General features: G+C 41.4%; 1 protein-coding gene and 1 long non-coding RNA gene across 3 annotated transcripts in view; one reads left to right on the top strand and one right to left on the bottom strand.

Annotated features, from left to right (window-relative positions):
• Nucleotides 1-2741: 2741 nt before the first annotated feature.
• Nucleotides 2742-4376, bottom strand: LOC123026358. 2 transcript variants are annotated; one of them, XR_006415281.1, is made up of 3 exons: nt 4169-4376; nt 3410-3874; nt 2742-2862 (listed from the first exon to the last, which is right to left on the bottom strand). It is a non-coding gene; the product is annotated as an uncharacterized LOC123026358 (long non-coding RNA). The 2 variants fall into 2 exon arrangements; XR_006415280.1 differs by having other exon boundaries at nt 3410-4376.
• MIDEAS (mitotic deacetylase associated SANT domain protein) overlaps nt 3703-13844 on the top strand; it is a 71553-nt gene continuing 61411 nt past the window's right edge. Inside the window, exon 1 of the mRNA XM_044435876.1 lies at nt 3703-3766. The gene's annotated coding sequence lies outside the window, so the exon portion shown is untranslated. The remainder of the gene's footprint in view (nt 3767-13844) is intronic.

Here is a 13844-nt window from a genome sequence, read left to right as displayed (position 1 = left end):
CAAGAGAAGTGTTCTGTGTTTTTGTTGGCTAAATGGCGCTTGCTTCTTTATAAAATGGAAGATATTACCTGAGAAAGGGGTACACATGGAATGAATGTTATTACTGTTCATTTGAGACGATCACAGTCAAGCAAATACACAAACGTTGCAAATCATAGCAACAGGATGAACAGCATGGCAACAACAGCTGCTGCAATGAACAGGAGAATCAGACATGGGTTTGGAGGGGGAAAATGTAAGGAATGGGGAGCTTGTCAGCAAGGGAGCTATGCAAGAATCAGTGCCAGCCACGATTTACAGTAAGTAGTAAAGTATTCCATTTATCTCTTAAATAATGAATATATAAGAATAGATTCAGCGATGCGATGGTTATTTTCATCAAGGGACTGCATGTAAATGCAAGTTCTGACTCCATTTAAGGACCTGGCACTTTTGGAACAGGGTGAAATTAAACCAGCATGTTTATTTATGCTATCTCAACCCTGATCAGGAGATGTCACAGTTCATATTCCACTGGTAATGGATACCAGGGGGTCACATTGCTGAGGGGGCACCTCACTTTACTGATTTAATTTGTCATCAGCTCCTTATTCATCATTTGTTTGTTCTGTTCATGCTTCTCATACACATCACCTTGTTTCAGGATATGCTGAGATGTGGGCGATGATTTATATCCCACCCTTCCTCACAAGAAGCCTAGGGTGGGATGCACAAGTGAAGAGCAGTTGTCCATCAGTGTCTCTTATTTATCTGTAAAGTATTTCTTACAGTTGCGAAATCGAGGAACAGCACAACTGTTGTAAACCAGGGCCTATCACAAGGGGGAGTGGGTGGCAGGAGGGCCATTTGGCATGGCTCTCACACTAACGGAGGTTCTTACATTTCAGTGTGCTATAACAGGTCAAGAATTACTATCGGTCAACTGTGGGAGAAGATGCTTTGAATGGCCCTTTTATGCTTAATGTAAACTATGACATTGCAAAGGAACTATATTTTTTCTAGAATAACTGATGGCTTTGCATGGGAAAAAGCTTTGATTGCATTGTATCTTTTTGTGCTAAAAGTACTCATTTGTCACATTCCGAATACAACCATTTGATGGCATTTCTTTTTTTTTTTTTTTTTTTTTCATATACCAGGAGGTCCTTACAAATTTTACGTGGCCCAGGCCTCTCTCTATCTCTGAGAGGGCCTGGGTAAAATACATACAGTAACAGAAGCCTGGAGTCAGTAATGTTTAGGGTAGGAACCTATAACGTGGAACTCAGTCCCAACAGCTTAGGGCTCAGTTGCCTGAAGGAACACCTGATCCCATTGCTTTTGTGTTGTGCCTGTTACTGGAGTCTCCACCAGGTGCCCCCTAGAGAGCTTTCTCAGACATCCCATGTGTAGAACATCCTCCCAGAAAGTGCCAACATTCTGGATCTTTTAGCACCAAAGACTTATTTGTTTTCCCATACCCTTTTAACGTATTATATTTTTATTTGCCTTTTTCTTGCAAGCCACTCTGGAAACTCTGCTGAATGGTGGCATATAACTCTTAAAAATAAATTACTGATGAAATCATCTCTGCTCAGGCAACAGAAAGTGCAAGGAAACAAGGGCTGTGTTCACAGTCCAGAGTCCATTTCGCAGCTCCCACTTGCACAAGTGATCAAGCAGGAGTGAAAGAGCAAGATACACCAGTACATGAGCAAGCCTGAATTCTTTAGAACAAGGCCAGTGAGTTTTGTCCAAAGATTTGATAGTGGATGTAAAATTCAATAGCAGTGTAAAATTACACTGGTGCAAAATCTTATGATTGTGGTTGTGCTGTTTGCATGTTGCATGAAAACGTGTTACTCTTTCAGCAGGCAACACAGTGTTTGTCATAGATGTACTTTGCTGATAGGTATCTACATCCATTCCCAGATCCTTTAAGTGTAGGTAGTGTGAGTCAGATGTAGAGGTGTGTGTTTAAGAATCTCCATATTGGCACAGATGAGCAGTAAACAGCTCCTGGAACAAGGCCTCTGCAGAGAAGAAGAGGCAAACACACTCTGGTCCTCACAATATCTGAAATTAGCACAGCAGGAGCAGAATATTTCAGTCTTGATGTTATTTCCATATCACACTCCTGCAGCTTGCATCACAGCATGTAGAACACAAATATTTCACTTCTAGAAGCCAAGCAAAGGAAGTGCTAAATACTTAGTTTTGTTAGGAGGTGAGTTGTGTTCTCATGCATTCCCGAAGGTAGCACTCTTTTGCTACCAAGCAAGTTTAATTCAGCTTCCTTCTATTTTAATTGGCATCTCTGACTAAACTTACCAGCTCTCTGGCACTTTTAGAAAAGATACTTCAGCATTACACTTGCATGTTTATAAGTTTTCTACACTGCTCCCAAATAATTAAGGTTCTCTAGGAGAGTTTCCAATAAAAATTAAAGCCATAAAAGCAGTAAAATACAAACACAAAAAGTAACTTTCTAGGGATCATGTCAAATTCAAGGCCATGTCAGACATGACATGTAGTCAAGTCTGAATATGACCTGTGAGTGAACACAGATGTAGCTCTTCAGACATTATGGTCTGTATCGGGCTTCTTTAATGGACCACATCATCCTTAGCCAGCACATGGTCCAATGCAATGAGAGGGTACCAAACTGGGGGTGGCTGATATATATGCTTTCCTCTGCAGAAATGCTCTAAAGAACAGACTCTTATATGAGGACAAAGAAGTATAGCCAGTTTTAAAATAAAGAGAGTTAAAACTAAAATAAATGTTAATATTGCAAGTTGGGGTTAAAGGTAGCTTTCAGTTCTGAAAAGGCTGAGGACTGCTGACAAGGCCATCATGACATTTTTTCCATCAGGCTCCTACCTGTAATAAAGAACAGTACAGATAAGTCGGGTGGGTGTGGAAGTGAAATGGATCATTCACCACTTACAAAGCCCTGCTGGCTCTCACTTCTTAGAGTGCTCTTTGCAAGGAGGGAGGGGGAATTCTCTTTTTTCTTGCCCCCCACATTTTGAAGTTTTCTCAACATATTCCCTCCTTTGGTTCCACCAATAGAAAAAATACCTCTCTCATCCTGATGGCCTTCCATGGAAATACAGGGATGTTGGATATCTGGCTGCTTGTGCCCTATCCCCAGAAAACCTCATGTTTTGGTTTATCACTGGTGGGGACACTGCTAGCAGTGGACTGACATGAGCAGAATGTTCTGCTAACATAACTGGAACCATTCTGCAAATATGATGTCTCTCTGCTGGTGGTGGGGCACTGCTGCCCTAGTTTATCCCCTGTCAGATTAGGATTAGGATGTGCTGTAAAATTCCAAAGACATCTAACTGGCTATTGTTGAAACTGATGCTGATCCTGATGGATCTTTAGTATTATCTTGCTAGGCAATTCCTGTATTTTTTACCTGAAGAACCATTCAGAGGAGCAGGAGAGTTTGAAGCAAAGTGTCATTTATCCTCATCACCACCAGCACCACCACTTTCATCCTAGTCTTGAGTGTCAGAAAGGTAAAATTTCAAATGATACAGGGAGGAAATGGAACGATACTGTGGCTTAGTATTCTTAGGGCTGTTGCATCAGGAGCATAAGCAACCCAGAGATTGGAGGAGGTGGAGCTGAGTTTTAAAGGGCCTGTTTCGGAATCCACCCCTCTTCTATTTACCGCTCTAGGAAGTGACGCCTTCCCAGAATCCTACCGAAAGCCTCAAAGTTGGCATTAGTTTGGCTTGTTGATCGTGGCTTCTTCCTCCCGCTTGCAGAGGTGAGCAATCCTTCAGTGCTGGTTTTCGACTCTGGATATGCTTCTGTGTCTTTTGCTTATTTTGGGTGGGAGATTTCCGCATTTCTGCTACTCCACCTGTCCCCGTCCCTAGAAAAAGTTAGAAAAGTAAGTTTATCTCTGGATTGGCCTGCGTATGCAAAACAGGGTGGAAAGCATTGGGATGAGAAGCAAACGGCTCGGCATTGCTTCTGCAGAAGTGACAGGCGCAGCCGCCTGAACGTGTGTGTCTGTGTGTCTGAGAGCGAGCGAGCGCCGGCGGGGTGACGTTCTGCCTTCGGGACGAGGGCGCAGCACGGCAACGGGTTGTTTTTCCTCCTCAAACTAACGCAGTCTTTTCGCTTCTGTGTCCTTTTTACCTGGAGCAGAAGCTCTGCAACTTACTTTGTCTCGGGTGAGGCGGTCCAATGACTCAAACGAGCCCTGTAGCTGTTTATTTGTTTTGTCTGTTCTTCAGCCCCTTCGCCAGCGATTCAAGTTTATTCCACAAGCAAAGAGTTCTTTTTAATGATCATTTGCTGCTGACATTGCACGGGGCTGGGAGTAGAAGGAGCTGCTCCAAATATGGGACGGGCTTTTAGGAAGGAAACAGAAAGAGCCTTGCCTGCCTTGCAACGAATAATGAAGCGGTCTCTTCGGTCTGCAAGGATCAGACGTCTCTCTTGGGAGTTAAACAGGTTTTCCCCACGCCTGGCTGCCTAAGCGGAAAATACCCACCCTTGTCGGACAAAAGCTGGTTACATGGCTTCTGACAGATGCTCTATACTGCATATTTCTAACAACTGAAAAGAACGGGTTCTTTGGCAGTTTAGCGACTAACTCGGCTGAACACCCACTTACATATGTGACTGTACCTTACATAATACTCGCAAGCTTCTGAGTAAACCTGGAAGGAGGAGGTTTATTTTTGCTGTTGTCGGCTGCACGCGATCATTTTTCCCATCTGCAATGAATTCTTGCTTTGCTGTTCTTAAAATCTATGAACTTTTAAGTTTAATTTTAAATATAAGCTCACTGAGGTACTGGTAGTTCAGAAGTACTCTGCAAAAAGAAAAGAAAGTAGCAAAGCTTACATTGGAAAGATAGAAAGAAAAGTGTCGGTTTGTCTGAACACCAGTATCTCCGCCTGATTATGGGCAGGGCTGTTTCTTCCAAGGCAGGAACTAAGGAACTTCCAGGTTATTATGCATAGGATTGCTTCCTGAACAATGATTAGGGGTTTTCTGGCTGTATTTGAATCACACATTAGTACTCATAATGTCAGACAATTTAATGAAATGGAAAATATGAAATCTAGCTGAAGTGACTTTTGCATTCACACTGAATCACTAACTCAACAATATGTGAAAAAAGCTGCATGTATGTGACTTTATAATGTGTCCAATACTTTATTGCAAAATTGGTGTCTGGGCATGAGCAAAATCTTAGGAAAAGTTTCATCCAGTTGGTTACGTATCATGTAAAATTAGAAGGTTCTCACAAGAGCTAAGCAACTCCTTATATTATGGGACAATTGCATAAGGATGCTTTGAACATGAAGGAGATTGTGCAAAAGTTCTCTGCCACTGAAAGAAAAAAGAGGTTTGCATTACAGATAGAGAATAGAGAATTTGCTCCATAGGGAGCTGCCAAATTCCTGCTTGACCTTAACTGCATAATCCTCCTTGGAGTCTTCCCAAGAGTAGAGGGAAGATGTGCATTTAAGGTTGTACTTCTAGTTATTAAAAAGAAATGGAGAAGAAAAAAAAATGGCAGAAGAAACATGCATGCCTATAAAGCCCTTATCCTCAGACAATAGCCATAAAAACCCTAGAGGAAAATGTAACATTTCAGGAAGCTTTGACAGCAGAGCCTTTGATCTCTCAAAGCAATTGTGCCATCTCAATTAAAGGCTACACATACCCCAATGTTTGGTGAAATTAGTGCAGCCTTGGGAATAACGTAGAAACTCTGAGTAGTGCTTAATATTTTTACAGGGTTGGTTAGAGGATAGATTGCAATATTGCAGTATGGCTTTATAATGTGGTCTTTGTTTTGGTTGGGTCTACAAGCTAAAAGGACATATCATTGTATCCAGTAATATCATTGGTATGAGTCTGGCAGGAGGCCTGGCCTGGAGCCTGAGGGCTACCTCTCATGTTGCATCATTTAAAACATTTATTTATTTGACTTGTTCTGCCTTTCTACCATGAAAATGGCATCCAAGTGGCTTAGAATCATAAATAAAATGTGATTAAAACAAGAATAAAATGAATTAAAGCACAACCAAACAGAGGAAAAGCAAAATAAAAACAGTATGCAACCCACAGACCTGCTTACATGCAAAAGGCCTGCTTGAATGAAGTGGCCTTCACTGGCTGGCAGAAGGCCAACAAAAGAGAGTGAGCCTCATCCCACAGCTTGAGAGTATTTATTTATTATTTATTTATAAAATTTGTATGCCGTCCAATTACTTGTGTCTTCTCAGAGTAGCCACTAAGAAGGCCATCTTGCCACCCAGCATGCCTCTGAAGTGGCAGTCTTGAAAGGAGGACTTCCCCTGAACATGCAGGGGAAAGGTGATCTTTCAGGTGCCCTGGAGCCAAGCTGTACAAGTTATAACCAGCACTTTGAATTTTGCCCAGAGACAGATGGTAGGCAATGACACTGTTGTGACAAGTGGCTCCTATGTTTCCTGTAACCGGCCACAGTGTTCTCAAGCAGCTAACTTTTCTGGACAGATTCAAAGGCAGACCCATGTAGTGTACTTGGTCAGTAGTCCAAACTGGATGTACCTATGGCATGCATGAGCATGAGTAGATTAGCAGCCTCTGGGAACAGGTGCTATTGGTGCACTAACCTCAGCTGCACAAACGTTATCTGTTGCTGAAACCGAAGTGGTTTGGTTCAGGGCTGTGTCCAGAAATACACCCAAACTGCAGCACTATGTACCCATTAAAATGTAATATTCACAGCTGCCTCACATCTTTGAGGCAGGATACTGAATAAGTGGGAGCTGTTAGCTGTCATCTCTGCCATTAACTCTTGACTTGTCTTAGGCATGCCAGTATTCGCTCAGCCTTCCATCTACAGATATGGGATTGCACTGGCTGACCCTATAGGGCTGTTGTAAAAGCATACTGATATGTATGTGGATTGTTTGGAACATTTGAAAAGCGCTATATACGTGAATAGTACATTAGCTGTACATACTTTGTGGCTACATGCAACAGCACCTCTAACGTGTGAAAGACAGCCCAAGGATGGATGCTACCACTGTGTAATGCATCAAGTTGGTGATCAGGAGAGCAACTAGCTGTGGAAAAAAAAACTACTCTCACCATGTAACTACCATCATTATATGTTTAAATGGATTTCTAGTAGTGTGGTAATACACTTGGCTTGTCCACTTAAGAACAGTACTTTCTATCATGCATGGTAATACCTGACTGTGCAGTAGGGTTATTACTGACTGGCTAGAAAACCCCAGGCCCAGCCTGCTTCTGTTCCTTTAGCAGAAATAAGCACAAGGCATGGAATGAATGCTTGCATACTGATGCAAAGAAAAAACATTGTTAAAGGGATAGCTACAGGGGCCAGTTCAAGAGACTGTGATCTACCAGGCTGAGGCACTACAAAGAAGCTGTGGTCCAACATAGGGCATGGGTTGGTGAAGGCTGTTTGGAATTGCAGTCGAACAAAATCTAAAAGATCATAAATTGCTCACTCCTGCCCTATATACATTTCAAGGGAGAAAGGGGGTGTCCATCAGTGTTGTTTCTTTATGGTGAAGGCAAAGTCTTTAAGAACTTTAAAGGAGATGTACAAATGCTTCAAAATGGAGAGGCAGGACTGCTGGCTCAGGGTAAAAAATAATGCTTTTCCATTCTTTTTCTTGTTACATGGTGGTAGAGATCAGAATTGCCTTCTCAAGGGATTTCCTTGCTCCATAAATGCCTTAGGGGAATAAAACATCCCTAGGGAATGAAGATTTAAAAGTTTCTGATCGCCCAAACGTAGAGAGGAAAGAAATAAGGCATTGAGTAAATGGTGAAACATGATAACCAGTTAAGAGTTCTAAGTGCCAAACAGAGGTTACACATTCCAGAGATGCCTAGAGAGGTATACTCTATATAGGTGCTTCTATGGAAATGCTAGAAGCCTCCAAGCCAAAATAGGAGAGCTGGTAGAATGGTGGAAACTAGTGGGATACAGTAATCTGTGGATAACAATTCTACAGGAAGGACCTAGAAGGGCATATGGGAGGAGGTACTGCTCTGTACATAACAGGGCATAGTGTCCAGCAGACTCAAAAACCTTAACAGGGAAGATTTCCCCACAGAAGCACCATGGGTGACAATACCCGGTCCAGGACAACTTTAGTAGTAGGAACATGGTTTCATCCCCCAGACCTAAATGCTCAAAGAGATCTTAAGATGGGAAATGAAATCAGGGAGGCTTCCAAATGAAGTTGTGTGACTTCAACTACTCCTGCATCCACTGGATAACTACATGTTATGATAAAGAAGTTAAAATTCTGTGTCCTAGTACAACTGGCCATGAAACTAGCTAAAAGGAAGGAAATACTGGATTTAATCTAAAATGGGATTGCAGAGGACCTAGAGCAAGTGTTGTTGAACCAACTGGAAACAGTAACCACAATGTCAGCAGATATAATATATATTTAACTGGAATTTTGTCAAAGAGGTCCAACAGTCACATTTGACTTCAAATAGGAAACTTCTCTAAAATTAGGGTACTAGTATAAGGAAATGGAAAGGGGGAGTCAAGTTGCTTAAATCTCTTCAGAATGCTTGGAGATTACTGAATCATAATAACAACAGATCAGATAATACGTATACCATGGGTTAGGAAAGGTAGCACCAAATCCAAGTGTCAAGGAAGGTCAAGGAAGGTATTAGAGGTAAGAAGGCTTCCTCCAAAAATGGAATCTTGCCCAAATGAGGACAACAAAGATGAGCACAAGTTTGTGACAGGAAAATATAAGTAGACAATAGGAGATGCAAAAAGACATTTTGCTAATGACATCAAGGCTACCAAAAATAATTATTTAAATCAGAAACTGGAAACCAGTTAGGGAGGTAGTTAGACCACTGATTGATAGTTAAAGGAATATTGAAGGTGGATAGGAAGATTATGTAGAAGCTGAATGAATTATTTTCATCTGTTTTCACTGCAAACAGTGTAGGATAGATGTCTGAGGAACCAAGGCAAACAGTGGTGACAAACGATGGAATTCTCAGCCTTATTGACAAACTGAAACTTAATAAATCACTGGGTCCAGATGGCATCTATCCCAGAGTTCTTAAAGAATTCGAATGTGAAACTTCTGACCTTCTTTAAAAAATAAATAACACATTAAGAGCAGTCTCTGTACCAGAGGACTGGAAAATGACTGATGTAATGCTAATTTTTAAAAAGGGATCCAGAGGGATTTTGGAGATTGCAGACCAGTTAGTTTAAGGTCTGTTCCAAGCAAATTGCTTGAAAGCATTCTTATGTATAAAGTTAGGAAACATACAGAAGGATACACCTATTGAGAAAGAATCAACACAGACTTAAGTCCTGCCTTACTAAACTTCAGGGTTCTTTGAGAGTGTCAATAAACATGGTGGCAAAGGTGATAAAGTAGATATTGTTTATTTGGACTTCCAAACAGCTTTTGACAAACTTCCTGACCAAGGACTACTGAGCAAACATAATAGTCATGGAATGAGAGGAGAGGTCTTCTTATGAATCAGTAACTGGTTAAAGAACAGGAAGTTAGAGTAAAAACAAATAGTAAATTCTCTCAGTGGAGGGATGTAAACAGTCCCACTGGGATCTCTTGTTGGGACCAATGCTTTTCATATACATGAACTGGAATTAGTAGTGATCAGTGCACAACAAAAAGGGATTATGAGGAGTGCCAAAAGAATTTTTCCAAACTGGGAGAATGGGCATCAAAACCGCAAATTTGGTTCAATGTAAGCAATTGTAAAATAAAGCATATTGGGGCAAAAGTACCATTACTTCCAGTATAAGCTGACAGAATCAGAGGATCAAGATGCTGGGGAGCAAAAAAAGAGATCTTGGCCTTGTGATAGACAGCTTGATGAAAATGTCAGCCCAGTGAGCAGCTGGTGTGAAAAAAGGCAAATGCCATGTTAGGCGTAATTAGGAAAAGAACTGAAAATAAAACTGCCAAGATCATAATGCCCTTATATTACTCTATGGTGTGCCTTTACTTAGACTATTGTATACAGTTCTGGCCACCACATCTTGAAAAGGGGTATTGTGGAGTTGGGAAAAGTGCAGAAAAGGAGGTGGGCTGCTTTTAGGCTACTATAGTAGGGATTATTTTGTTTAGGGGACAAGGCAAGTAAGTAGAAATATGATAGGAGTACAGAATTATACATGATGTGGAGAACGTGGAGAAGCATGTTAGGGAGTAATGGATGGGTTTCTCCCAGTGACAATGGCGAAGTCCAGCAATTGCCTCTTCCCCTTTAGAATCTAGGTGCATTTAGGAATTATTTTGGGGGTGGGGAGAGGACAGGAAGGGAGAAGAAAGTCCTGTTGCCATTTGCACAACCCTGGATTTTGCCAGTTGCTTCACACTGTTTTCTCAGGGATGTTTTCTCAGCTATCTTTCACTAAGAGTTTTCCAGAGTAGTCTACAACCATTTAAATTCTGATACTGCTGCCCATTCAGCTTGTGCTGGAGGAGTAAGATGTGACTGGATCTGAAAAAGGAAAGCACATTTAGAGTTTTAAAACATGTTGCTTGTTTTCTGAAAATAATGCTTTAGAGCAGTAGTTCCCAATCTTTTTTTTTTTTAACTTGTGTACCCTTTGGCAGCCCATTTCCATAAATTGTATCCTTCATATTAGCAAAACATTTGTAATTAATATCATTACTGTTATTTCCACCATCATTCAATTTTTTCTGCAATCCCCTAAATGTGCTGGCTCATACTACTGGGCGTACATGTACCCCAGGCTGGGAAGCACTTCTTTAGAGGACTCCAGGGACAGGATTGTTAACCATCTAAATGGTGAACTGTACATGAAATTTAGCATATCCAGAAACAACTAAAATACATCAAAGTCAAATAATCTAAAGTCACTTATAATTTGCTATAGCATATGAGCTCACTGTCATTACCATTGAGTAAATCTTGCCAGCCGGGCCGTAGTACTGTATCTGATATTATTGGACAGACTCTTGGGTCAGAGGGTGTAGATTTCAGGCAGGCTAAAGTCCTGAAGTGCCTCCTTAACAAAACATATTAAGGAGTTAACCATTGTCTTAGAGACACCACCCTGTGTTCTATTCTGGTGCTGTAAATTCTACCAGTCTTTCTAAACTAAGCTGGGGGAATGGTGCTTGCTGAGTAATGCACTGTAACCATGAAAGCATCCCTCCTGCCCACTAGTCAAATAGTCACAGTTGTTGCATGTCCCATACATTTGAGGACTTATATGCAGCTCATATGTTTTGAATATTTCCTCTGGTTTTACATGCGGGAAAACCAGAAAGTTGTTTTTTTTATGACACTTTAAAAAAAGAAAAAGCAAGCAAATATGTTTGTCAGCTGGAACAATTGTCCAGCTATACATAGCTGTCTATATACTTACCTTAAATCTCTACTAAAAAAGAGAAGCAATTTATATGACTTTTAAGGGAGGGGCATTGATTTCAAAGAAACTTAACATGTGTCTTCTAGGATCATGTGTATATTGACTTTATCCTTATATTAATATATTTAATGAAAGTCTGATGGACCATTCTGTATGCCTTTGTTAAATAAAATATATGTCACTCCAAATGTATTATATCTTGCCCTTTTTCCTCACGTGAAGAAAAGAACACAGCCTACTTAATCCATCTCCTCCTCTCCATCCTCACAACAACCCTGAGAGGCACGTTAGGTGGAAAGTCAGTGATCCAAAATCACTCAGAGATTCATGGCAATGTGGCAGTTAGAACCCAGAACTTCTGAGTCCCATTCCGGCACCCTAAACATTGTGCCGCACTGCAGCTGATGTAGAAGAGAACCACATATAACCCTCTATTTAATTCTAGTTCTATAAATAACTTGCTCAGTATTGCATTTTTGTACCACTACCATGGTATGACTCCTTCATGGATCACTGCCTTGTCGTGGCAAAGGTGCTTGCGTAGTCAATGAAGCCATGAGCTATGCTGTGCAGGGCCACCCAAGACGGACAGGTCATAGCAGAGAGCTCTGACAAAACGTGATCCACTGGAGAAGGAAATGGCAACCCACTCCAGTATCTTTGCCATGAAAACCCCATGGACAGTTCCAAAAGGCAAAAAGATATGACGCCGGAAGATGAGCCCCTCAGGTCGGAAGGTGTCCCATATGCTACTGGGGAAGAGCGGAGGACTAGTACTAGTAGCGCCAGAAAGAATGAAGCGACTGGGTCAAAGCTGAAAGGACACTCAGTTGCAGATGTATCTGGTGGTGAAAGGAGAGTCTGATGCTGTAAAGATCTATACTCCATAGGAACCTGGAATGTAAGATCCATGAATCAGGGCACGCTGGATGTGGTCAAATAAGAGATGACAAGACTGAACAACGACATCTTAGGAATCAGTGAACTGAAATGGACAGGAATGGGGGAATTTAATTCAGATGACCATCAGGTATACTACTGTGGGCAAGAATCCCTCAGAAGAAATGGAGTAGCCTTCATAGTCAATAAAAGAGTAAGAAAAGCAGTACTGGAATACAACCTCCAAAATGACAGAATGATCTCAGTTCGAATCCAAGGAAAACCATTCAACATCACAATAGTCCAAGTTTATGCCTCAACCATTGGTGCTGAAGAGGCTGAAGTTGACCAGTTCTATGAAGGCCTACAACACCTTCTAGAATTAACACCAAAAAATGATGTCCTTTTCATCATGGGGGATTGGAATGCTAAAGTAGGAAGCCAAAAGATAACTGGAATAACAGGCAAGTTTGGCCTTGGAGTACAAAATGAAGCAGGGCACAGGCTGGTAGAATTTTGTCAAGAGAATACGATGGTCATAGCAAACACTGTTTTCCAACAACCCAAGAGACGACTCTACACATGGACATCACCAGACGGTCAACACAGAAATCAGATTGACTATGTGCTCTGCAGCCAAAGATGGAGAAGCTGTATACAGTCAGTAAAAACTAGACCAGGAGCTGACTGTGGCTCAGATCATGAGCTTCTGGTTGCAAAATTTAGGCTTAAGTTGAAGAAAGTACGGAAAAGCACTAGGCCACTCAGGTAGGACCTAAATCATATCCCTGATGAATATACAGTAGAGGTGACAAATAGATTTAAGGAATTAGCTCTGATAGACAGAGTGCCTGAAGAACTATGGACAGAGGTTAGCAACATTGTACAAGAGGTAGCAACTAAAACCATCCCAAAGAAAAAGAAATGCAAGAAAGCAAAATGGCTGCCTGAGGAGGCTTTACAAATAGCTGAGGAAAGAAGGGAAGCGAAAGGCAAGGGAGAAAGAGAAAAATACACCCAACTGAATGCAGAATTCCAGAGAATAGCTAGAAGAGATAAGAATGCCTTCTTAAATGAACAGTGCAAAGAAATAGAAGAAAACACTAGGGAGGACCAGAGATCTCTTCAAGAAAATTGGAGATATGAAGGGAACGTTTCATGCAAAGATGGGCATGATAAAGGACCAGAATGGCAGGGACCTAACAGAGGCAGAAGGGATTAAGAAGAGGTGGCAAGATTACACAGAAGAACTATACAAGAAAGAGCTTAACTTCCCTGATAACCATGATGGGGTGGTCACTGACCTCAAGCCAGACATCCTGGAATGTGAAGTCAAATGGGCCTTAGGAAGTCTGGGCAACAGCAAAGCTAGTGGAGGTGACAGTATTCCAGCTGAGCTATTCAAAATCTTAAAAGACGATGCAGTAAAAGTGCTACACTCAATATGCCAGCAAATTTGGAAAACTCAGCAGTGGCCACAGGATTGGAAAAAGTCAGTTTACATTCTGATCCCAAAGAAGGGCAATGTCAAAGAATGTTCAAACTACCACACCATTGC

Source organism: Varanus komodoensis, unplaced genomic scaffold (assembly GCF_004798865.1).
Source record: "Varanus komodoensis strain SLA01 unplaced genomic scaffold, ASM479886v1 scaffold3, whole genome shotgun sequence".
NCBI classification, from domain to species: Eukaryota; Metazoa; Chordata; class Lepidosauria; order Squamata; family Varanidae; genus Varanus; species Varanus komodoensis.
This window is presented reverse-complemented; position numbering and strand designations above follow the sequence as displayed.